The following is a 25,918-nucleotide window of genomic DNA, read 5'->3' as shown; positions in this document are numbered from 1 at the left end:
ATCTATATAAACTCCTAATTACCCTAATAAAGGTAAAGTTTTTAGAAGTTACAATTATTATCTTCTCATATAGGAAGGAAAACAGTTTAAACATATTAAGTCTCTTTTGATTTCTTTTTTCATGTTCATCTTTTTATGCTTCTCTTCAGTCTTGTGTTTGCATGTCAAATTTTCTATTCAGATCTGGTCTTTTCATCAGGAAAGCTTTGAAAATCCTCTATTTTGCTAAATACATGTTTTCTACCTGAAAGATTATACACAATTCTTTCTCGATAGGTTATTCTTGGTTGTAATTCTACCTTCCTTGACCTCTGGAATATCACATCAAGCATTTTGCTCCTTTAATGTGGAAGCTGTTAAATATTATGTGATCCTGACTGTGGTTCCATGACATTTGAATTGTTTATCTCTGGCTGCTTGTAATATTTTCTCCTTGACCTGGTAGCTCTGGAATTTGGCTACAATATTCCTGGGAGTTTTCATTTTGGGATCTCTTTCAGAAGGTAGATTATTTCAATTTCTATTTTACTCTTTCAAGCTAAATTATTAGGGTAGTTTTCTTTGATAATTTCTCTAATATGATGTCTAGGCTATCTTTTTTTTTTTAATCATGGTTTTCAGGCAGTCCAATAATTTTTAAATTATCTTTCCTAAATCTGTTTTCCAGGTTAGTTGTTTTTCTAATGAGATATTTCACATTTTCTTCTATTTTTTTCCCATTCTTTTGAATTCATTTTATTGTTGCTTGCTATCTCATAAAGTTTCCAGTTGGCCAATTCAATTTTTAAGAAGTTGTTTTCTTCAGTGAATTTTTGTGTTTCTTTAGGTCATTATTTTTAATGGTGTTATTTTCTTCAATATTTTTTGTGACTGTTTTATCAAACTGTTGATTCTCTTTTCATAATTTTCTTCCATCACTCTCATTCCCCCCCCCCCCAATTTTTCCTCTACCACTCATCTCTTTCCTTAATTCTTCCAGGATTTCTTCTTAGACTTGAGTCCAATCAGCATTTTTCTTTGAGGCTTTGATTTTAGCTATTTTTATGTTGTTGTCTTCTTCTGAGTTTGTGTCTTTGTGTCCCTGCCACTGTAGTAGCTTTTTATGATTATGATTATTAGTATATTATTATTATTATTATTATTATTATTATTATTATTATTATTGCCATTTGCTCATTTTTTTCCAACCTGCTTCTTAACTTTGAATTTTATGTTAATGTTGGGCTCTGGTCACCTGGGGATGGGAAGGCACTGTCCCTAGCTGCTGTTTTCAGAACTAGCTCTGGAGGTGTGCACATTTTTGGTGCTGTGATGTGATGTCACTGTTCTTCTGTTCTATGGTGTGGTCTTTACCCAGGAAGGGCCCTACTCCCTTGCAGGTACAAGTGCTAGCCTTCCTCTTGGCCCTGGAACTGTGTTCAGGTCTCCTTATCTCCTATAGCCACAAGTGCTACTTCTCCTCTCCACCTTGGTACTGTGACCAGGGCCATAGCTCTCTTGTGACCAACTAGAAGCATTCCTCTCTGCCCTGGAACTGTGACCCACATTTGCTGATGAGCAATAGAATTGTCAGTCAGCTCCAGTTGCACCAATGCCAGCAAAGAGTCCCCTGTAATATCTTTTAGACCAGTTGTCTGGCTCCCTTACTATCTCTGGGCTGAGAGCTCTTGAAGCTACTACTATTGCTGCTGCTACCACAGCCGTAGTCTCCAAGGCTGAGGCTGAGTTGTTGGTAATACCAACCCTTCCTGCTGACCTCTTAAACTATCTTAGGCTGGAAAAATGTCTTATCCTGACCTTTTGTTGGCTCTACTGCTCCAGACTTTAATTTGAGGCATTATTTTAAAATTTCTTGGATGGGAATATTGGGAAAGTTCAGCTGGATTGCTGCCTTTCCTCTGCCATTTTGGCCTCTAATCCTTAGACTTCTTGAATTCAAAATATCTACAGGGCATTCAGTTTGAGATATTCATTAGGCAGAGAGAAATGTGATACTTGATATCATTTAAGCTCTTTAGGCTTTGGTTTCCTTATGTACAGAAATGAAGGAGTTTGTCTTCATGACTTCTTAGGGTTTTAGAACCTTAGGGTTTTAAAGATCGGTTCCTACAGATACTTAAAAAAAATGCATGTGGGTGGGAGCCAAGATGGTGGAATAAGAAGTCACTCTCACCCTGCCTCATTGTCCTCTAAAAGCCCAGAAAATATCAACCCAGGAAAAGCCCTGAGCCAGCAAAAAGACAGGGCACAGCAGTCTTGTAGCCCAGGAAGCTTGGGGAATTAATGGGAAAGGCTGCTCTCATTCTGGGGGAGGGAAAGCAGTACAGGACTGGAGTTGTCCCAGCAAACCAGCAGCAAGCACCACCTCAGCATACCATGGGGAGATCCTGAGGTTGCTGGAGCAGGCAAGTGCCAAGCCCAGGACTCCCCTGAGAGCCTCAATACAGGCAGGGGAACCGGTAGACACCAGCTCGGAAAATCACTACAAGCCATGATGTTCTTCAGCATCGAAATCACAGGTTCCTCAACACAACTCTGGGAAGCACAACTACCAGCAGGGAAACATCCCTGTGCAAGGCCTGGGCCAGCAGGAACCAAACATTCAAGTTCAATGCCAGGTGAGTAGGAAAAGAAGCTCGGGTAAATGCCCCCTTCACTCCAGCAGGAGAACTCAACTTTTTTTTTTTTTAAATCAAGAAATAGGAAAACACCATGAATAAAAAGCAGAAATAGAAAATTACATAGATTCTTATTTTGGGGAAGGGGAAGATCAAGGCACAAATTTAGAAGAGGACAGCATTGTCAATATATCCACATCCAAAACCTCAAAGGGGAATATGAACTGGCCTCAAGCCCAAAAAGCTTTCTTGGAAGAGTTCAAGATGTATTTTAAAAGTCAAATAAGAGAGGTAGAAGAAAAATTGGGAAAACAGAAACGAGAGGTATACAAGAGAGAGTCAATAGCTTAGAAAAGGAAGGACAAAAATCAACTGTAGAAAACAAGTCCATAAAAAGTAGAATTGGCCAAATGGAAAAGGAGGCAAAAAAAAGTCACTAAAGAGAACTCCTTAAAAACTAAAATGGGCCAAATGGAAAAGGAGGTACAAGATCTAATAGAAGAAAAGAACCCATTAAAAATTAGAATGGGTCAAGTGGAAGTGAATGACTATGAGAGAGCAAGAATCAGTCAAATAGAAACAAAAAAAATGAAAAAAATAGAAGAAAATGTAAAACGTCTCATTGGTGAAACAGCTCACCTGGAAAATAGATCCAGGAGAGACAATTTAAAAATTACTGGTCTACCTGAAAACCACGATAAAAAAAAGAGCCTGTACAACTTCCTTCAGGAAATCATCAAAGAAAACTGCCCTGAGGTCATAGAACCAGAAAGTAAAATAGTTATTGAAAGAATCCACTAGTCATTTCCTGAAAGAGATCCCAAATTGAAAACACTACATTCCAAAATTACCAGATTAAAGAGAAAATAGCAGCCAGAAAAAAAAAAATTAAATATCTTGGAACTACAGTCAGGATTACACAGGACCTTGCAGCTTTTACATTAAAAAATTGGGGGGCATGGAATACAATATTTTGTAAGGCAAAGGAGGTTGAATTACAACCAAGGATGAATTACTCAACAAAATTGAGCATAATATTTCAGGGGAGGAAATGGATTTTCAACAAAATAGGGGACTCCCAAACCTTCCTGATGAAAAGACCAGAGCTCAACAGAAAACTTGACCTTCAAATACAAGACTCAAGAGAGTCATAAAAAGGTAAACAGGGAAGAAAAAACAACATATTATTAATGAGGGCAAACTGTTTATATCCCTACAAGGGAAGCTGACACTTGTAACTCTTGAGAACTGTAATGTTATTATGACATTTAAAAGGGGGTATACTTAGACAGAGGGTGTGGGTATAAGTTGAATTTGATGGGATGGTAAAAAGTCTAATTAAGTGATATAAAGGGATTGTATTGGGAGAAGAGGAAAGGAAGAAGCAGACAAGGCTAAATTATATCACATGAAAAGGCACAAAAACCAAACACAGTAGAGGGAAAGAAGGGAGGGATATGAGCATTGTTTGAACCTTGCTTTCATCAGATTTGGTTCAAAGAGGGACTAACATAATCAGTTAGGTATAGCAATCTAACTTACTCTATAGGAAGTAGGAGGGAAAAGGGAAAAGAAAAGGGAGGGGGTGAAGAGAAGGAAGGGAAGAAGTAGAAAGGGTAAAGAAGAAGAAAAGGGAGGGGGCTAATAGAAGGGAGGACAGACTGAGGGAGGTGGTGGTCCAAAGCAAAACTCTAATGATGAGGGAAAGGGGGAAAGGAGAGGAAAAAAGCATAAAGGGGAGGGGTAGGAAGACACAGATAACTGTGAATGTGAATGAGATGAACTCTCCCATAAAATGGAAACAGATAGCACAGTGGATTAAGAACCATAATCCTACAATACATTGTTTACAAGAAACACATTTGAAGTAGAGGGATACATACAGAGTAAAGGTAAAAGGCTGGAGCAGAATATATTATGCTTCCCTAAAATTAAAAAAAAAAGCAGAGGTAGCAATCCTGATCTCAGATAAAGCAAAAGCAAAAATGGATCTAATTAAAAGAGATAAGGAAAGAAACTACATCCTGATAAAAGGTACCATAGGCAATGAAGTAATGTTATTACCAAACACATATGTACCAAGTGGTACAGCAGCTAAATTCTTAAAGAAGTTAAGGGAGATACAGGGAGAAATAGGCAGCAAAACTATACTAGTAGGAGACCTCAACCTCTCCCTTTCAGAACTGTTAAATCTAACCACAAAATAAACAAGAAAGAAGTTAAGGAGATCAATAGAAAAGTTAGATATGACTGATCTCTGGACAAAACTGAATGGGGACAGAAAGGAATATACCTTTTTCTTGGTGGTACATGGCACCTACACAAAAACTGACAATGTACTAGGGCATAAAACCTCATAATCCGATGCAGAAAGATAGAAATATTAAATGTATCCTTTTCAGGTCATGATTCAATAAAAATTACATGTAATAAAAAGCCATGGAAAGATAGACTAAAAATTAATTGGAAACTAAATAATCTAATCCTAAAGAATGAGTAATTCAAACAATAAATCATAGAAACAATCAATAACTTCATCCAAGAGAATGACAATAATGAGACAACATACCAAAACTTATGGGACGCAGTGCAAGTGGTCCTTGGAGGAAGTTTTATGTCTCTGAATGCTTACATGAATAAAATAGAGAAAGAAGAGATCAATGAATTGGGCATGCAACTAAAAAAGCTAGAAAAAGAACAAACTGAAAACCCCCCATTAAAAACCAAATTAGAAATTCTGAAAACCAAAGGAGAGATTAATAAAATTGAAATTGGGAAAACTATTGGACTAATAAATAAAACTAAGGGCTGGTTTAAAAAAAACACAATAAAATAGATAAACCTTTGGTTAATTTGCTTTAAAAAAAAAAGAGGAAAACCAAATTACCAAACTCAAAAATGAAAAGGAAGAATTCACCACCAATGAAGAGGAAATCAAAACAATAATTAGTAGCTATTTTGCCCAACTGTATGCCAGTAAATTTGACAATCTTAGTCATGGATGAATATCTACAAAATTACTGGCTAAGAAATAGAGTGGTGGATCAATGGAATAGGTTAAGGAATGTAAGACACAGCAGTCAATGACTATACTAATCTACTCCTTGATAAATCCAAAGACTAACTTTTGGGATAAGATATCACTATTTAACAAAAACTGCTGGGAAAACTGGGAAAATTGGAAAAATATACGGCAGAAACTGTGCATAGAACAATATTTTGTACCTTATGCAAAGATAAAGTCAAAATGGGTACAGGATTTAGATACAAAGACTAATACTATAAGCAAATTAGAAGAGCAAGAAATAGTTTACCTTTCAGATCTACGGAGAAGGGAAGAATTTATGACCAAACAAGAGATAGAAAACATTATGAAATGCAAAATGGATAATTTTGATAACATTAAATTGAAAAGTTTTTTGCACAAACAAAACCAATACACCCAAGATTAGGAGGGAAGCAGAAAAGAACTTTTACAACCAGTGTCTCTGATGAAGGCCTCATTTCTTTTTTTTTTAAATTTATTTATTTTTAGTTTTCAACATTCACTTCCACAAGATTTTGAATTCCAAATTTTCTCCCCATCTTTCCTCTCCCCCACCCCAAGAAGTTGTGGATTCTGAGTACCCCTTCCCCCAATCTTCCCTTTCTTCTATCAGCCCTCCCCACTTCTCTTATCCTCATCCCTTTCTATTTATTTTCCTGTAGGGCAGGATAGATTTCTATACCCCATTGCCTGTATCTCATTTCCCAGTTGCATTAAAAACAATTTTAACATTCATTTTTAAAACTTTGAGTTCCAAATTCTTTCCCTTGAGGTCTGATTTCTAAAATATGTACAGAACTGAGTCAAATTTATAAGAATACAAGTCATTACCCAACCGACAAATGGTCAAAGGATATGAACAGGCAGTTTTCAGAGGAAGAAACGAAAGCTATCTATAGTCATAGGAAAAGATGTTCTAAATCGTGATTAATTAGAGAAATGCAAATCAAAATGATCCTGAGGTACCACATCACACCTACCAGACTGGCTAACATGACAACACTGGAAAATGATAAATGTTGGAGAAGATGTGGGAAAATTGGGACACTAATGCAATTGTTGGTGGAGTTGTGAAATGATCCAACCATTTTGAAGAGCAATTTGGAACCAAAGGGCTATAAAAATGTGCATACCCTTTGACCCAGCAATAGTACTTCTAGGGCTGTATCCCAGAGAGTTCATAAAAATAGGAAAAGGATCCTCATGTACGAAAATATTTATAGCAGCTCTTTTAGTGGTGGCAATGAATTGGAAATTGAGGGATGTCCATCAGTTGGGGAATGGCTAAACAAGTTATGGTATATGAATGTAATGGAATACTCTTGTGGTATAAGAAATGATGAGCAGGTAGACTTAAAAAAACCTGGAAAGACTTGCATGAACTGATGCAGAATGAAATGAGCAAAACCAGGAGAACATCGTACACAGTAACAGCCACATTGTGGAATGACTGACTTTGATAGACTTGGCTCTTCACAGCAAGGCAATAATCTAAGACAACTCCAAATGACTCACAATGGAAATTGCTGTCCACACCCAGAGAAAGGAATATGGAATTTGAATGCAGATGGAAGCACACTATTTGCTCTCCTTTTCCTTTGTTGTTTTGTTTTATTTTTTCATTCTCATAGTTCCTTCCATTAGTTCTAATTATTCTTTACAACATGACTAATGGGAAAATATGCTTATCATGAATGTATATGTAGAGCATGTATTAGATCGTATGCCCTCTTGGGGTGGGGGAAGAAGTGAGAAGGGGTGAAAACTGAAAACTCAAATCTTATGGAAGTGAATGTTGAAAACTAAAAATAAATTAATTATAAAAAATGCATGTGGGCACTACTGTTTGGATAATGCAAGTATTCTGACATTGAGAAAGAAAGGCTTCTGGGGCAGCTGAATGGCTCAGTGGATAGAGCACTGGCCCTGAAGTCAGGTGAACCTGAGTTCAAATCTGGCCTCAGATCAAACACTTGACACTTAACTAGCTGTGTGAGCCTGGGCAAGTCACTTAACCCCAATTGCCTAATGAGGGAAAAAAAAGGCTTCTTTTGGGTCATATCTAGACACCGAAGTTGGAGGTAAATGAGAACAACTTTATTGTGAATTGTTACAATTCTGCAAAGGCAGTTTGCAAAGGACTATGATACAGTTTAGGGTAGATGGCCTTTTATATAAAGAAGCAAGATCAGGAAGACTGATTGTTTGGCTCTGATGGCTCACAGTGAGTGTAAATAGCAATTGTTTCTGTTCTGGTCAGAAACCCTGAAGGTCTTCCCCTCCCAGATTGATTTTTTTTTATTAGGTGAAAGAGACTATTCTTTGCCTCATTTCTTACCTAGCCTTAGCAACTGAATGTGTGTTGCCTTAGACAAACTAAGATCTGAGAAAGCTCTTAGCTTAAAAAGACCAACGTCTCCCAGTACATCCAGGGCCATCTCCTGTCATCCTGTATCTTGACACTGGACCCAGACAACTTTAGAGGACAGAGTGAGGCTGTTGACTTTGCACAGCCCTCCCTCACTTAAATCCAATTCACTTACAAGTCATGCCATCATCTCCATGATGTCATGATCCTCTTCGAGAATGAAGGGCAAGCAACAATAACAACAAAGAAGAGAGGAACTCCCTAGGTGATTCCAGGCTGTCTCATGTTTATTAGAAAGGCAAGCAAATGAAACATTCCACAGTTTGGAAAAAAGAATTTGTGACTTATGTCAGTGAGAGCTTTGACTGCTGCAGTACTCATGGGACCATGAAAGGCTGCAGGACTTTGAGGTAGATAAGGACCAGGGACAAGATGGAGAGACTTTACAAAATGGAGTCACTTTGGTTACTTTGCTACCTATAATCCTAAGCATTTGATCTTTCTTAGATAATTCTTCTGGGCTCAGGGTTACTGTCATAGAACAATACATTTTTTTTTCCTTAGAGGAAGCAGAAGGCATTATGCCAGCTGCATCTGAACCGTTTTAAGGCTTTAAAAAATTATTTTACCTTGAACAGGTTCTAGGTACAGACAAGATTCCAGCCATAGGAGAAGATACCTCATTGGATTCTGTATATTGTAATGTTTGAATTGGTTTTTTTTTGGCATTTTAATCAAATTAACTATATGGAGACATTGCATAAAACATAGGGTGGCATAAAAACAAAATGTTAAATGAGCTAATGAATTAGGTTTCTAAAAATTCTTCTTTCACTTGTGCCCAACTAATGGCTATTGTAAACAAAAACTAGAGGAGGGGGATGTTTTGAACATAGTAAATACCATTCCATCCACTATTGTTAATTTATGAGGGAAGGGAAGGAAGAAGGAGGAATACAAGAATCCCAGCATGAAGGAGGGAAGAATGAAAAAACAATGTACTTTTTATCTGTTGCTTTTTCCACTGACTTGGAGCTATAATTATGGACAATGGTAGCTGACATACACACAATTAATTATCCCATGATAAGTGTAATTTTAATAGTTACCTCCTCTGGTGAGATGGACTTTAAGTCATTCATCCTACTTGAAGTTCACAGCACTCATTTTAAAATATGGAATAATTAAGTTTTGAGTTTTAGATAAAAATCTATCAGATAGTAAAAAATAAAATTCAGTCTTTAAAAAACCCCTTGTTTTAAAATGTTACATGTTGGCTAATAAGCAAAGGTATTTGTGAGTGTGTAGATATTAAAAGTTTTTGCACATCACTTTAAAAATAAGGACAAGACAAATTAAATTAAATTAAAGTGAATTGAACTCAATTCTTTAATCAGACTCCAAGCTTTAGGTTCCTTTGCCTTACTTTATAATTCACTGAATGAGCTCTTCTGTTTCATTTAAATTTGTATTTTATTTGTTAAAAATGTTTTTCACATAAGGCATTGTTTCTAGCCCTTCTCGCTGAAATAAGTATTTTCTATGTTGGCTATAATAGAATGTGGATCTCAGGACCATATAACGAGCTTCCTTTGAAGACAGGAGAACTGCAGCCTTACTCAAGCTAGAGGAAATTGTGCTGTTCCTTGGCTGATGCAATATGAATGAGGCTGCAGAGCTGTCAGGTTTTATTTTGTGGACCCAATGCTTTGGATTCTATGCCTGTCAATAGGTTACTCTTCAGGTTTTCTAAATGTGCACTATAACTATGAAAGAAAGCTAAATACCTCCAAGGTTTTGAATATTTCCCAGAATCCCAGAATTATAGCACTACAGAGATAGAGGGGGCCTCAGCAGCCATCTAGCCTAACACAAATACTCCCAAATAATGCCAGCTATTGTCATCCAACCATCTCCAGAGGCAGTTCATTCCACTTTTGGGTAGCTCTAATTGTTAGGAAGTTTTTCTGGACATGAAATTAAAATGTTCCTCTTTGCAACCCTCTGCTTCTAATTCTGCCCTCTGTTACAAGCAGAATAAGCTTAACCCCTTTTCCAGAGAACAGCACTTCAAATACTCTATGAAGACAGTAAACATATTCTTCCCACTTTCCTTCTTCCCTTCCAGTCTTCTCCAGGGTACTTGTCCCCAGTTCATATAGGTTATCCTAATAGAATATGGTCTTTTTCTTGTAACAACTTTGGAAGATAAATTGGGCAGCAATTGCAACCCTCATTTAGCATGTTCTCAGGCTTAATCTGAGAGATTAAGTGACTTGTTATGAAGTTAAGGATACTACCTGTAACATTATTTGACTTCTAATGTACTCCTCCAGCACAGATTCCCCAAACATTTTCACAGTGAAACTTCTCTACTGTATCGAACTTCAGATTCACCTTTACTAATGTGAGAAAAATGATGGTCAGACTGTTGAATTCCTGTTCGTGATTTATTTGTTTTTGGCCAGACTATGGGAATGCTGTACTTAGTACTTACTATTAAAAATATTGACTCAGAGTAGAAATCAATGAAAATCCTAAAACTCATCATACATTACCAAATAGAATAGAGATAACTTTGAGTCTATAAGAAATGGACCATTTTCCCTAAATTGAAATTCCTCTTTATAAAGTCCATTTATAATTAGAAACATAATGCTGTCTGCAAAGCAGACTCATTCAAAAAGTACTGTAAGTAATTGGAATTCAGTCAAACTCAATGCATCCATTTACACATACATAATAAATGTAATTACCTTATCCTCCAATGGTAGGGATTATAACTGGGTTGATTTTGTTTTTTCTCTGCACAGGACTAAGTAATTCACTAGATCTCGTACCCTTAATTTTTTTTTTTTTACCTGAAGATTTCCATCTATAAGAAAACATCTTAATCTGAGGTCCACAAACTTTTAAAAAAGTATTTTGGTAAATGTATTTCGGTATAATTGGTTTCCTTTGCAGTACTATGTATTTTATTTTATTCATTAAAAAAAATTTATTCTCCAGGCTGCCAAGGGGTCTGTGAAACAAAAAAGGTGAAGAAGCCCTGGTCTATAAGAAGGGACAATCTTAGAAATAGATCATTTTAAAAGTTGTTTTTAAAGCATAAGAAATGCAGTTATATGGCAGAATGTTTTCTGAAGCAATGTTTTCTGAGTCTATGAAATCACTAGCATACAACACCACAGTTGTGCTCATTTCCTCCATGGATTAGGAGTTACCTAGGCCATGGTGTTGTTAGGTGACTTGATGTTCATAGAACTGGAAGGATTTCAACCCAGGTCTTTCTGACTTCTGGGTTTATTCTCCACTATTCTATGGTGTCTTTCTTCTCCCCACTCATTTCTTTTATTCATGTGGCTTGTGAAAATGTAGCAAAGGAAAAAGAGGTAAATGAGAAGCAAATTTAGAAGGAAGGGGAAAATTAAAGAATGCTGCATCAAATTAGAGTATTGTATTGAATTGTTACAATACAATAAAAATGAAACAATAAAAGGATAAAAATAACCAAAGGTAAATATTGTAAAAATGTTCCATCTTATGAGAAGCTTTAGAGGAAATCATATTGTATATACTTTTATAGAAAACAAAAAAAAATTCTAGAAAAAGATCACTCAAGAGCTAGAATAGGACATCAGAGAAAGCTTTTCTCCTTTGGTCCATAGTGGCACACATTACATCAAGGGCAAAGAGAGAGTATGTGAACAATGTCTTGTCAGAGAGCTTCTGCAGTGAGTATTCACCATTATGTGATTTTTTTCATTGAGCAGTTTAGGTTTTCCAGTTCTCACATGAGCTGTCAGCTCTACCTTCAGTGAGTTCTTATGCTTAAACCCAAGACACTATTCAGATCCTTTGAATTTTGCTAGCTATTTTCCCCTCCATAGGGTGATCCTATGGGATGACATGGGCAAACATTGCATAGGATGGGAAGAATGAAGGGACATTGATGAGGTCCCAGATCCATGGAAGTATTTTTTTCTTTGTGAGATTAAGTAATTTACTAGATTATAATATTCCAGGAGCTTCTGAATAGTCTTTGCTCTTGTAATAAAAAAGACTTTAACAGACATTTTCCAGAAAATCAAGATTCAATTCCAATTGTCTTCTTTGGCAATGTGTGAAATGATATAATAAATGATTCATTCTTTCATTCAACAGGTATTAATTAAGAACCTCTTGGGTATTATTCTAGGATCTAGGAATAGAAAAATTTTAAAAATGATTATTCTGGTAGGCATAAATCATAATAGTAGTAAACCTTTAAATAGTGCTTCAAGTTTTGCAAAGCACTTTCTATATTTTCTCATTTGATTCTCACAACCACCATGGAAGCTAGGTGTGAGAACTGAAGTTCAGAGGTCAGTTAAATGAATTGCCTAGGGCCACACACCTAGCAAATTTATGAGAAAGGATTCAAACTTAATTTTATGCTTGAAATTCCAGTGTTCTATACACTACTTCACAATTAATCAATCAGTCGATAAGTATTTATTAAGTGCTCACTATGTGTCAGGCACCATGCTAGATGCTGGATATACAAATATAAAGGATGCAGTCTTGACTTTCTGGGATGTACTAAGATTTTCACATATATCTTTTCCTAAGGTTAGGGTGAACAAAAGTAAAGATTATGATTATTTTTAATAGAGCCTCTGGTGGCCAAAAGTGGGCTGGGGCATTACATTTAATAAGCACTAAGGAGTTCATCTCATTGGAAGTAAAGGGCCCAGACCAATGTCAAGACCAAGTTCAGTCATGTATGAAACTGACCTCTAACATGCAGGATCAGGGTTTCTTTGTTCACATGCTTCAGTTTATTTTACTCCTAGGCCTCCTGGGGAAAAAATGCTTAAAGTTTATGTTTTTACCTCTGTCTCGGGTTTCCCTCAAGTGAGAAATAGAAAAATACGTAATATACAATATGAATCAGGCATGGGACAGGTATTTCCTAGACAAAATGTAATATTAAACCACTTATAAACACACACTAACAGAAAGACTTAAAAACACATTCAGTAACAACTTATAGCCACTCATACTTTCTCAAGAAGTTGAAACTTAAGTCTCATCAGAACATAGTTTGTAGGACCACTAAACAGATATTGTTATGTTAGCTCCATACTATTTCCTTAAAGTTTATGTCTACTAACCGGCCAGGCTAGGGCTTAGACTCCTCCTCCTGTTAGTGAAAATATTTGATGCAGAAATTTTCCCTGCTTCCAGTCATCTGCAACCAAGGGACTTAGAACTTCCAGATCTCTGAAACTTACAAGGTCACCCCTAAGGATGTGTTTGTCCATCTCATAGTTAATATTCAGTGATTTATATTCAGGAAAGAAAGACAAACTAGAAAAGACACTTAGGACTCTGAGATCTAGTCTAAGACTCACAGTCAAGGCAATAATTTTAGGTGTCATATACTCATGGCTGCATGATGACTGTGGTGGTGAGAGTCATGGGAATGGTGACACTTTGCATTGGAAATCATAGAGTTGGATGGTACTGCCTGGAGGTTTTAAGGAAAAAATGGGCTAGGACAGAGCCAATCTATGGATTCATCAGACTTTCCTACTCAGTGGCTAATAAGGACTTTTCCATCCTCAAAGTTCTGATACCTTCTGTGGAGCAGACATCATGTATTTTAAGCAGGCTGGGAAGCCTTACAATGCTCTGTGTAAGCCCTATTATACTGTATTTGATACTTTGAAGAAATAAACTTGTAGTTTGTCTCAGCATGACCACCAGTTACTTTTAAAAATCAAGCTTTGTATTCTTCCTGTTGACCATATTAAGGAAACAGTAATGGTAACAAAAAAGGAACACAATACATTGGATTGCTTTATGTAATTTATAGCCACTAATACATGCATTAATGCGGACTGAAGATAACAGGAATGGTACCTATATGTCATTTCCTTGTGCTTCAATCATGTTACTTAACACTACCACCTTTTGGTATGTTTTCTATGCTTTCTTCTAGTTCAGAATTCACTTATTAACAGTGAAACCAGCAATAGTTTGTACAGGAATATTATTGCTGTCCTTTACTACAGGAACCTAAAAATGGCTTAAACAAGGAAAAAGAATGACCTGCTGCCTGCTTATTTATTGAAAATATTTTGGAACTCACTGGTGTCATATCTAGCAAGTTCTTTGAATTCTTTGAAGGAAAGGTAAATAGAGGACATTATTGTATATACTAATATCTTGGATATTGATCACTGTGAGTCAAGTTAATTTTCTGCAGGAACCTAGAGACTTATTATTTGAGTTACTTGAACCATTTCACTGTCTTACAAAGGACCATAAAACAATTGGATGCACTCAAATGAAGAACTAAGGGCTCCCTCTCAAACACATCAATGCCAAAGACAGACTGCTTTGGTTAGGTTCAGCCAAACAGCAATTTCTTCCTATGGGTATGTTCCCAAATAAAAGAGTGGGAGAAATACTTGAAATGCACTCATTGACCTCAACTGATAATGATATAGATATTAAATATAGATACTGAAATATTAGCTATATCCAATTGATATAAAACAATGTAGCAAAATGTGTCATTGAACATAGAAGAGGTATAAAACTGTTCAGACATCTTGTTTGTAGGTGTTCTTGACCCCCATTCTTCTTATTTTCTTTTCTAAGAAGATGTGGTTATTGAGAGAATCCTGTCTATTCTGAACCTTTGGATCTTTGATCTCTTTTGTTAGTCGATACTCATCTAACAAGTGCCAACTATGGGCAGAGTGTCTACACTGAAGATAAAAAGACAATAACGAAACAGTTTCTGCCTTCATGGAGCTGGCAGTCTGCTAGGACGTGCGACATGTACAACCACTGTGCTAAGTACAGGGGATGCAAAGAAAAAGCGAAAATAGTCCCAGTCCTCAAGAAGCTTCCATTCTAATGGTGGAGACAACATGTACATAAATAGATATATACAAGATACATTAGAGAGCAGATAGAAGATGAAAAGTAATCTTAGAAGGAAAGGTAATAACAGCTAGGATGGGTTGGTGGGGACAGGAACCAAGAAAAGCCTCCTGCAGTAATTTTTGAAGAAAGTTAAGGATTTGGAGAGATGGAAATGAGAGGAGAAGAGTATGCAGGCATATGGGACATACACTGCAAAAGCCCGGAAGGGAGAAACGTATTAAAAAAAAAAACAACCTAGAAAGATAAGAAGGGGCCAGATTGTGGAGAGCTTTAAATGGTAATCCTACATATAAAGGGAGCCTCAAAATTTATTGAGTTGGGCGGCAATGTGTTATTCTCCTGCCCCCATTATAATCTTATCACACATTTAATGAGTTTGTATAACAGTGACTTCAACAAAATCTTTGTGTTTTCAAAAATACATTGCAGTGAATTGGTCTTTTGAACTAAAATATAGTAGCATATTATTTTTCTATCATTTCTGTGCTGTGATAATTTTAGAGTACTGAATTGATCTTTTAAAAGAACATTGACAAAGTTTTACAATGGATTAATACAAGGAAAAGTGAGAAATTAGTGTGATTTTCTAGCCTTCAACCACCCAAGTTATAAAAGCATTAATTTTACATGACTCAGTTTCCATACCAATGGAAGGAATGTTAGAGTAATATAAATTTTTGGCAAACAAAGTAACACATAATGCCACAGTAGGATAACATCACAATGTTAAAAGGAACTTAAAAAGGTAACTCAAAGCTGCAATTTAAAATTGGAATCTAGTGTGATACTGTTCCTCATGGTTTTAATAGAACTTCACCTGATCATTATTGACCCTGGATATTTGGAAAGATCTAAGAATGTTCGTATTTGTGTGTATGTGTGTGTGTGTGCGTGCTCGCGTGTGTGTGAATATGTTTCTTTGACTAGATCTTATATTTACTTATCTGTCTATGTGTTGTGTCTCTCAGTGGAATAGAAACTCCTTGAGGGTAGAGATATTTTAATTTTTGTCTTTGCATTTCTAGTACCTGTTGTGGTTCTTCGCACATGATGCAATGCTTTGATGGTTTGATAATTTCACTGATGTGAGTACTTCTTCCAGGGGTCAGATTATAACTCATCCATGCCTTCCCTTCCTGTGTGTTTTTTGTTCAGATCTTCCCTTAAGTCTTCCACAGAGAGGTCTATTTTGTGTTCTGAAGGCCTTGCACTAGTCTCTTGACATTCTATTGGTACTAAAACTGTCCCTCTATTAACCCTTGTTCTCTTTACATTACTGACCAGATTCCTTTTTTCAGTCATTACTTCCTAGATTATATGCTGTATGTTGTTTTTGGTTCACTTTTTTCCACTGATAATATGTTGTAGGTTTTCCACATCCACCATATATCTCTCCATTCATTTAATTCTCCTGAGAATGTTGTACTACACAGTTAGCAGTCACATAGTATCACAAAAAGAATAATGATATTTAAAAGGAAGGTATCTTGGGTACTTAAAACTCACTATGTCCAAAATAGTACTTCTTAACTTTTCCCCTGAACCTACAATTTATCTTTGTTTCCTTAGAGAGCTTCACATCACCATCTTTCCAGTTCCGGAGGCAAGCAAACTCCAAGTAATCTTCAACTTCTCACAGTCTCTCCCCCACATATAATCAATTGCCCAAATCTTGTTAATTCTAATTTCACACTACCTAAATCCTTTTGTCCCCACTTGCACAGCCTTCAGCCCTTATTACTTCTTTCTTGGATTATTGTTATAGTCTCCTAATTGATATTCTTTCTTAGTATCTCCCATCTCTAATCCACTGGCCACACAGCTGCCAGAGTACACAGGCTGACCATGTCACTCCCCTACTCAACACTCTTCAGTAGTTCCCTACTACCTCTATGATTGTATGTATGTGTGTGTGTGTGTGTGTGTGTGTGTGTGTGTGTGTGTGTGTGTATACACACACATATATATACAATAAATATAATATGTGTATGTGTGTACATGTGCACACACACACACACACACACACACACACACACACACACACACACTCCTTTGTCAAAACCCTCCACAACCTGGCTCCAATTTATCTTTTCAGGCTTATTATTTATTTGCTTTCATAGACTTTTTGTTTTAGACAAACTCTTCTTCTTAATGTTCCTCACACATGACATACTATCTCTCTTCCCCATGCTTTTGCATAGGTTGTCCCCCATGCCAAGAATGCACTTCATCCTCACCTCTTAGAATCCATAGTGTCACTCAAAACTCATTTTAAGTGCTATCCCCTTAAAAGAAGTCTTTCCAGATCCTTATAGCTGCTAGTGGTCACCACCTCACTTTTTATGTTTTACATAAATATTTATTTCTATGTTTTACATAAATATTTATTTTGTACAAAACATATTTTTGTATATACTTAAATATATGCATATTCTTGCCTTTGAGGAATTTAAGCTCCTTGAGGGCAAAAATGGTTCCATTTTTTTCCTTCATATCTTTAATGCATATATAGTATTTAACAAAAATTAGGAGCTTAATGAATTTATCAAGAGGTTGTAATAATCTTGTCTTTCTGCAATGTTCATCATGAGCACTGAAACATGAAATGAACAAATGTCTCATGATGTCATGTTTCTTGTCGACTTCAGATAAATGATTAAAAAATAAAACTATCGGCTCTTCTGGTTTTGCAAGCAGAAACTATGTGCTACCTATACATTTATATGCAAATCTCTTTTTATTTTAGTTTATTTTTAAGAGAGAATTGACAGGATTGATAAGAATCAGTTCCACTAATAGTATCTTAATTTATGGGTCATCACACAAATATTTCACATTTAGAATACCAATAATTAATTTAATATTTTGCACCTTCAGGTTAATTTATCAACACTCTGCCACCATCACTACACACACACACACACACACACACACACACACACACACACACACACATACATATATATATATGTATGTATGGTAAAGACATAATATTGAAGATCGTTTTGTATTTTTATTTGCTTCATTGGGTGGCCATGGTTGCATGATCAAAGCATTCATCACTTTATGGCCAGACTACAATGATAATCTTCTTTGCATTTAACAAGTCTGATTCTCAGAAAGCAGCCACAGTTTGTCTCTGGATCCTTACACAAAGTCTGTCTAGGATTCTAAAACCTGCCAGAGCTTGTACTCTCCTGGTATAACTTTTAAGAACTATGGATTACCTCCAAATCAAGGTAAATCTTTCAAGAAAGACATTCCAGATAAGGCCTACTAATAGCAAGTACTAAATTGTTTAATTAAATGGAATTAGTGTCAATAAACTTGCACAAATCCCTTCAACCCAATGTTAAACAATTATATTGAGGACAAAAGAGCTCAATTTGCTGTTATTTTCTTTGTTGTTGTTTCACAAGGCAGTCAGGTTAAGTGACTTGCCCAGGGTCACACAGCTAGTAAGTGTCAAGTGTCAGACACCTGAGGCCAGATTTGAACTCAGGTCCTCCTGACTCCAGGGCCAGTGCTCTATCTACTGTACCACCTAGCTGCCCCAATTTATTGTTATTTTAAAATTTATGATGGGTTTATCTTTTTCAAAGAGACTAGTAAATCATGTGTAATTCATTTTCAAGAGCTTTCATTTAATCTTATGGTGTGAAGTGACTCTAAGTTTTTGAAGGTTATCCCTGCAGGGTTTTATCAAGTTGGTAAAATTATGCATAGAAACCCAGCGACAGACTGGTCTGAGGAGTCTCAAGACAAGTATATGTAAATGCCCACATTGATGAAAATACATTGATGAAGACATTCCAAAATTTAATTTGGGTCTGAAATCTAACTTGAAATCCAGGTCTAAAGAAGCACATAGCTTGATTCAACTTAATTCAATAAATATTAAAGATCTACTACATGTAGAAAAGGGCAGCTAGGTGGTATAGTGGATAAAGTGCCAGGCCTGGAGTCAGGATAACTTATCTTCCTGCATTCAAATCTTGCCTCAGACGCTTACTAGCCATGTGACCTTGGGTAAGTCACAACCCTGTTTGTCTCAGTTTGCTTGTCTGTAAATTGAGCTGGAGTAGGAATTGGCAAGCCACTCCAGTATCTTTGCCAATAAAATCCCAAATGGGGTAATGAACAGTTAGACACAACTGAAAAATAACTTAACAACAACAAATATGTGGAACATATTCAATAATTATTAATAATTAATAAATAATTAATTCAATAATTCCTATTCCATTGCTTCCTCATGGTGTTGAGGTGACCGTGGGCTCTTTAAAGTTATGGTAATGGATAAAAGGATCTTGTAGGCATGGTACAATCTATAAAGGCTTTGAGAATGGGTTATTGAAAGATATATTCTTATCACCTGAGGATTAGCTTAACTACATTTGTAGAAGTTTATTGTCAGTTGATTTTTTGGGGGTGGGGGTGGGGGGAAGGAGAATGAGGTAGCTTCTCACAAAGATCATCTACTAAGACATGGATGAGATAATCCACACCAGTGAAGGGAGTATGAGCATGGATGAAATAATGCATTTTTTAGAAAAGTTAACATATTGAAGTACACATAATACATGGCACTGGGTGGGGAAGGTAAGGGAAATTTTAAAAGATATGGTCCTGTCCTCATGAAGCTTACAGTCTAGGTTTTCTCATAAACCACAGTGCCTGCCCTCAAAGAACTTACATTTACAGAGTAAAAACAAAATAATCAGAGATAAGTAAATAGGAAACATAAAATTATCACAGATAATTGGCATCATCAGGAAAGGCCTCCTAGTGGAGCCTAGAAAGGAACTAAGGAGAAGTTAAGAAGAGACAATATTCTAGGCATAGGGGACATCCTATACAAGGGCAGGGATCTAGGAGGGAGTTAGAAAATTGTATATTGAGGATAGTGAATGGTGTAATTTAGCTGGAATATAGAATGTGTAATAAGGTAATAATCAGCTTAGGGAAATAGACTGGAGGCAAATTTTGAAGTCCTTAAAATGCTCAACAGAGAAGTTTCTCTTTTATCTTATTAGGGAAAAAAAGAGAGACATTGAAGCTTCTTGAGCTTTTGAGTGGCATGGTCAGACCTATACTTTTATTATAATAATTTGTCAGTTTGGTGGAGGATTGATTGTAGAGGGGAAAGACTCAGTACCCATGGGACAATTAGGAGGTTGTTATAATAATATTGGAGAGAAGCGATGAAGTCCTGGATTAGGGTGGTTGTTGTGTGAAGGAAAAGAAGAGGATAGATATGAGAAATGCTGTGGAAGTTGACTCAATCAGACTTGCAACTGATTGAATATTGGGGGTGAGTGAGTGTTAAGAATCAAGCGTATCTCCTAAATTGAGAATCTGGGTGGTTAGGAAAGAAAGGTAATGTCCCTAATAGAAACAGATAAATTAGAAGGAGTGGTGAATCTAAGGGGTAAAGATAGCAAGAATAATTTTTGACATTTTCAACCTGAGATACCTACTGGGACACCCAGCTGAAGATATATGGCAGTTAGAGATGTGGGACTAGGGTTTAGAAGAGAGATAATGGCTGAATACAGAGATCTGGGAGTCATCTGCATAGAGCTGATAGGTAAATGCACCAGAAATGAGATCACTAAAGAAGAGTATTTAAAGAGAGAATAAAAGAGAGTTCAGGGAGAGAGCACTGAATGATTGTTACACATAGGGAGAGAGACCTAGATGGAAAAAATCCGCAAAAAGAGACAGAAAAGGATGTGTCAAGAAGGGTACAAATGGAGAAATCTTGGTTGCCTATCTCATTCATCCGTTTTCATTTGTCCTATTTTCTCTTTGAAGTAGAATGATTTCGCTTTTATTCATGAAGGCAGAATGTATATTCATAATATTTATGACATTTCTGATCAAAACAAGACCTGATTTATTTAAATTTAGTGGAATAACTTTTTTTTTCCCTTAGAGCAGAAGATCTCAAGTGTAGTGTTCTATTTCAGTACTAATATTCCTTCCAGCTTATAATGGCCTGATTCAAAGCAGTGCTTTAGCTGTCTAAGGAAGCAGATGGTTGTACTGAACATTCCATACGTCAGGATTCAGAGAGAATGTCTCAAATAGTTTAGTCTAATTTCTGTTGGGGAAAAGACTTGTGAAACTCTTATGTCTGCTTACATTTGGCCTTTGAATAGCTTTTGATTTTTCTAGCTGAGCACATTCAGCGATTATGAAAAATAAGACTTCAAAACAAGATAAGGCCTGATAGATTTTATAGATTTATATAAAAGGTGTGTATGGAAAATATAAGTCCTTTTGTTCTGTTCCCTTTAATTTTGCATTTGAGCCTCCATATTCTACCTTTAGGGATTAACTTCATCTATCTTAAGCAGAATGATATATATTTTCATCAGTGTTAGCTGTGGTGGCATCAATATGGCATGAGAAAACCATAGCCAAGCCAGTGATACAAGATTGCCTAAACAAAGGCTTCATTAGCTTTAAAGATCACCTCTTCATATTGTGTTATGGTTTGAATATATTACATTGCCAGATTATGAAAATGTTGACCACCCACCAGTAAATATTCATTGGTGATAAATTAAAGCTCTAAGGCAGGGGTGGGGAACCTGTGACCTCAAGGCCACATGTGGCCTTCTAGGTCCTCAAGTGTGGCCCTTTGACTGAATCCAAACTTCACAAAACAAATCCCCTTAATAAAAGGATTTGTTCTGTAAAACTTGGATTCAGTCAAAAGGCTGAACCCAAGGGCCTAGATGTCCATATGTGGCCTCAAGGCCACAGGTTCTCCACCCCTGCCCTAGGGAATAGCGTTTAGAAGTACCAATGACATGCTTTCATTCTCTTCTTTTCACTTCCTATATGGCATAAATAGCAGATGTTTCTCTGGATTGGTTTTTTTTTTTTGGCCTTCAGAATCATTTGACAGTAGCTGAAAACTATTTAATATGATGATAGCATCCAAAATTATTGCTGAAATTTTTAAAATGCAAAAATGTGAATTTCTTGCAGGTACTATCTCTTGTACATATGGTAGAGTGTGAAGCACTAAGTGAATAGTTATTAGATATAAAGAATATTAGAACTTGAATGGCCTTTGGAAATTAGATTTTTCACGTAACAAACTGAGATTTAGAGAAATTAAGTAGTTTGCCCAAGGTCATAGAACTGGTTAAAGGCAGAATCAGGACAAGAGCCAAAGTCTTCTTCATTTCAACCCTAGGGATTGGCAAATATATGGGCCAAACCCAGTTTGCCAACTAAATTAATCATAGCATCTTACTAAGTAGTTAAAACTAGGAGGAAGTGAACAAAATTCAATAAGGTTGCTCATTTTATTTTCAACATTGTCTCTTACTTTTCTTTTTCCTCCTTGACTTTATTTTAGGATTTTGCTTGGCAGGCAGTAAAAAGAAGAGGAAAGACTTGGGATCAACTTGAGCTTTGATGCTGTATGACCTTGGGCAAATCATTTTACCACTGGCGACCTCAATTTCCTCACTATAATGAGGGGATTTTACTAAATAAACGCCAGTGTTCTTCCAGTGCTATATCATTGATATGATATCATTCCTTTGTTTGAAGCTATCTAATTGGGTTTTCTTTCATGGTATCTAACCAAGCTCCTTCATGGGTGCCATTTGTTACTTGAAATTTCCAAAGGACATTTCTTTTGGAATTTATTTATTATTTTATTTTCCCCCAGTTCCATGTAAAAACAAATTTTAACATTCATTTTTAAAAATTTGGGTTCCAAATTCTCTCCCTTCCTCCCTACTTCTGCCCTTATTAGGAAGGCAAACAATTTGATATAGGTTATACATGTGTGATCATGAAAAACATTTCCATATTATTAATGTTGTGAAAGACAACATAGACCTCCACCCTCAAAAAAAAAAACCACCCTCAAGAAAAATAAAGTATAAAAAGTATGCATCAATCTGTATTCAGCTACCATCAGTTCTTTCTCTGGGAATGGATAGCATTTTTCATCATATGTCCTTCAGAATTGTCTTGAATCGTTGTATTACTGAGAATGGCTAGGTCATTCACAGCTCTATTATCCTGACTGTAGCTCCATGATATATGAATTGTTATTTTCTGGCTGTTTGCAATATTTTGTCTTGATCTGGAAGCTCTGGAATTTGGCTTTAATATTTCTGGGAGTTTTCATTTTGCAATCTCTTTCAGGAGGTGATCGGGTGATTCTTTTGATTTATATTTTAATTTCTGGTTCTAAAATATCAGGGCAGTTTTTCTTGATAATTTCTTGAATGATGATGTTTAGGCTCTTTTTTTTTTTGATCATGGCTTTCAGGTAGTCCAATTTTTTAAAAATTATCTCTCCCAGACCTATTTTCCAAGGCAGTTATTTTTCCAATGAGATATTTCACATTATCTCCTATTTTTTCATTCTTTTGATTTTGTTTTATTTTTTCTTAATTTCTCATAAAGTCATTATCTTACATTTGCTCCATTCTAATTTTTAAGGAATTATTTTCTTCAGTGAGCTTTTGGACCTCCTTTTCCATTTGGCCATTCTGCTTTTGAAGGCATTCTCCTCATTGGCTTTTTGGACCTCTTTTATCATTTGGCCTAGTCTGTTTTTTAAGGTATTATTTTCTTCAGTATTTTTCTGTATTTCCTTTACCAAGCTTTGGACTTGTTTTTCATGATTTTCTTGTATCATTCATTTCTCTTCTTAATTTTTCCTCTACTTCTCTTACTTGATTTTTGAAATCCTTTTATAGCTCTTCCATGGCCTGAGACCAATTCCCATTTTTCTTGGAAACTTTGGATGTTGGAGATTTGATTTTGTTGTCTTCTTCTGAGTGTGTGTTTTGATCTTCCTTGTCACCATAGTAACTTTCTATGGTCAAAATTTTTTCTATTGTTTGCTCATTTTTCCAGCCTATTTCTTAACTTTTAACTCTTTGTTAAAGTAGGCCTCTGCTTCCAGGGTGCATGGTGCACCATCCCAGGCTTTAGGGGTTTTGTGCAGCTGTTTTCAGAGTTATTTCTAGGGACCTGTAAGTTTTCAGGTCTTCCAAGGTGGTAAGATCTAAGGACAGGTGTGTTTACTACCTTTCCTGGCCTGTGCTGTGGTCTGTGAGTGACCCCCAAAACTCTTTTGTGCCCTGGAACTGTGAGGACAGTCTCTGTGCCATTGTGGCTGCAAGCTCTGTTATGGTAGTGCTCCTCCTCCCCCTGGGACTGCCATCCAGGACCACAACCTGGATCCAAGTATAGGCAAAGCAACAGAGTCCTTCCTCAGTGCTAGCACAGAGACTGTAGTAATTTCCTTCTGACCAATTGTTCAACCCCCTTCCAGTCTGTGGGCTGAGAGCTCTGGAAGTAGCTGCTTTCTCTGCTGATTCAGTGGCTCCCATGGTCTGCAAGGTGCTGGGTCTGTGTTGGCATGGCCTGTACTGGACTGTGCTCCCCTCTCACCCAGGTGCCATAGATCTTTCCTGCTGAACTTGTAAGTTTCCTTTGGCTAGAAAATTATTTCATCATGTCCTTTTGTGGGTTCTGCTACTCCAGGAATTTTTTATGGCATTATTAAAAAGTGTTCAGAGGGGTGTTGGGGAGATCTCAGGCAATTTGCTGCCATTTTTCTGACATCTTGACTTGCCTCTCCCACAAAGGCAACTAAACATCAGGTGCTTGTGATACTTTCCTTGCTTTTCTTCCTCATTAGTGATTATAAGTTTTCTATATTTTAAACTCTATTATGAATGAACCAGAGAATGAATGAACTTTTCTTATCCTGGCATGTTTGTCAACTTATAATCAGTTCTTCTTTAGGTACTTCAATTTGTATCTGATAAGAAAGAGATGTCATTTCTGACAAGACATCATTTTCTTTTAGATCCTGCTGTTCATTCACAGTTCTTTTAATTTATATTAGTATTTTCTCTAGCTTTTAGTCTTTGTGCAAGCTTACAGTTTTTTTCCTTACAAATGTGTTTTCTTATTTTTTACTACCATATGTTTCTTATATTTTACAATGTCTAGATTTACAGTTTTTTATTCCTTCCTATTTCTTCCTTTAATCCTGCTGTCTGTTTCATGGAATCCTTACCATCTATCTTACTTTACCCTCACTATGAAAAGCCTTACATTTATACTGACTTTCTGTAATTTCTTGGTTTCCTCACATTTCTATTTTTTCTTCCTCCTTGTTTTTTAGCCTTTAGGTTTTCTCCTTTTTTTCTTTTATGATTTGTTTTTTACCTCTAAAAATAGTTTGTAGTATCCATTCATAGAATCTTTGACTCAAGATTCAGAGCTGACAGGGTCTTTATAAAATATCTTGTTCCATATTCTTTGTCCTGCTGAGGAACTGCAGACCCAGAGGGTTTACTTTGATTATTAGGAAACTTTCCTAATAGATCATTAAAAAGATGGTTAATAAACATCTAGCAACAGAAATAGGGATTACAAAGAGACAACAAGGCTTCATCAAGAGCAGGTCATAACTGAATAACCTTATTTTTTTTTCTTTGACAGGGTTTATTGTTATTGTAGAGTGATATTTCAGTTGCATTGACTTTTCACGACCCCTTTTGTGGATTCTGTGGCAAGGATACTGTAATGTTTTGCTATTTCCTTCTTCAGCTCATTTTCATAGATGGAGAAACTGAGGCAAACACGATTAAGGGACTTACCCAGTGTCACCAGCTACTGATTGTTTGAGGCCAGATTTGAATGCATGAAGATGAGTCTTCCTGATTCCAAGCCCAGTGATCTATCCACTGTGTCACCTAGCTGCTTCTTGACAGGGTTACCAAACAGAAAGTAAAATCAGACGAGTGCTGTAGGCATAGTTTATCTACATTTTAGGAAATATTCAATAAAGTATCTCATACTATTTTTGTCTAAAAGATGAAGAGATGTGAGCTAGATGATAATACAATTATAGTACGTGGATTTGAAAATTATTTGATGGCT

The sequence above is a fragment of the Phascolarctos cinereus genome, unplaced genomic scaffold, assembly GCF_003287225.1.
Source record: "Phascolarctos cinereus isolate Bilbo 61053 unplaced genomic scaffold, phaCin_HiC Scaffold_9;HRSCAF=440, whole genome shotgun sequence".
Lineage (NCBI taxonomy): Eukaryota > Metazoa > Chordata > Mammalia > Diprotodontia > Phascolarctidae > Phascolarctos > Phascolarctos cinereus.
Note: the sequence above shows the minus strand (reverse complement) of the source record.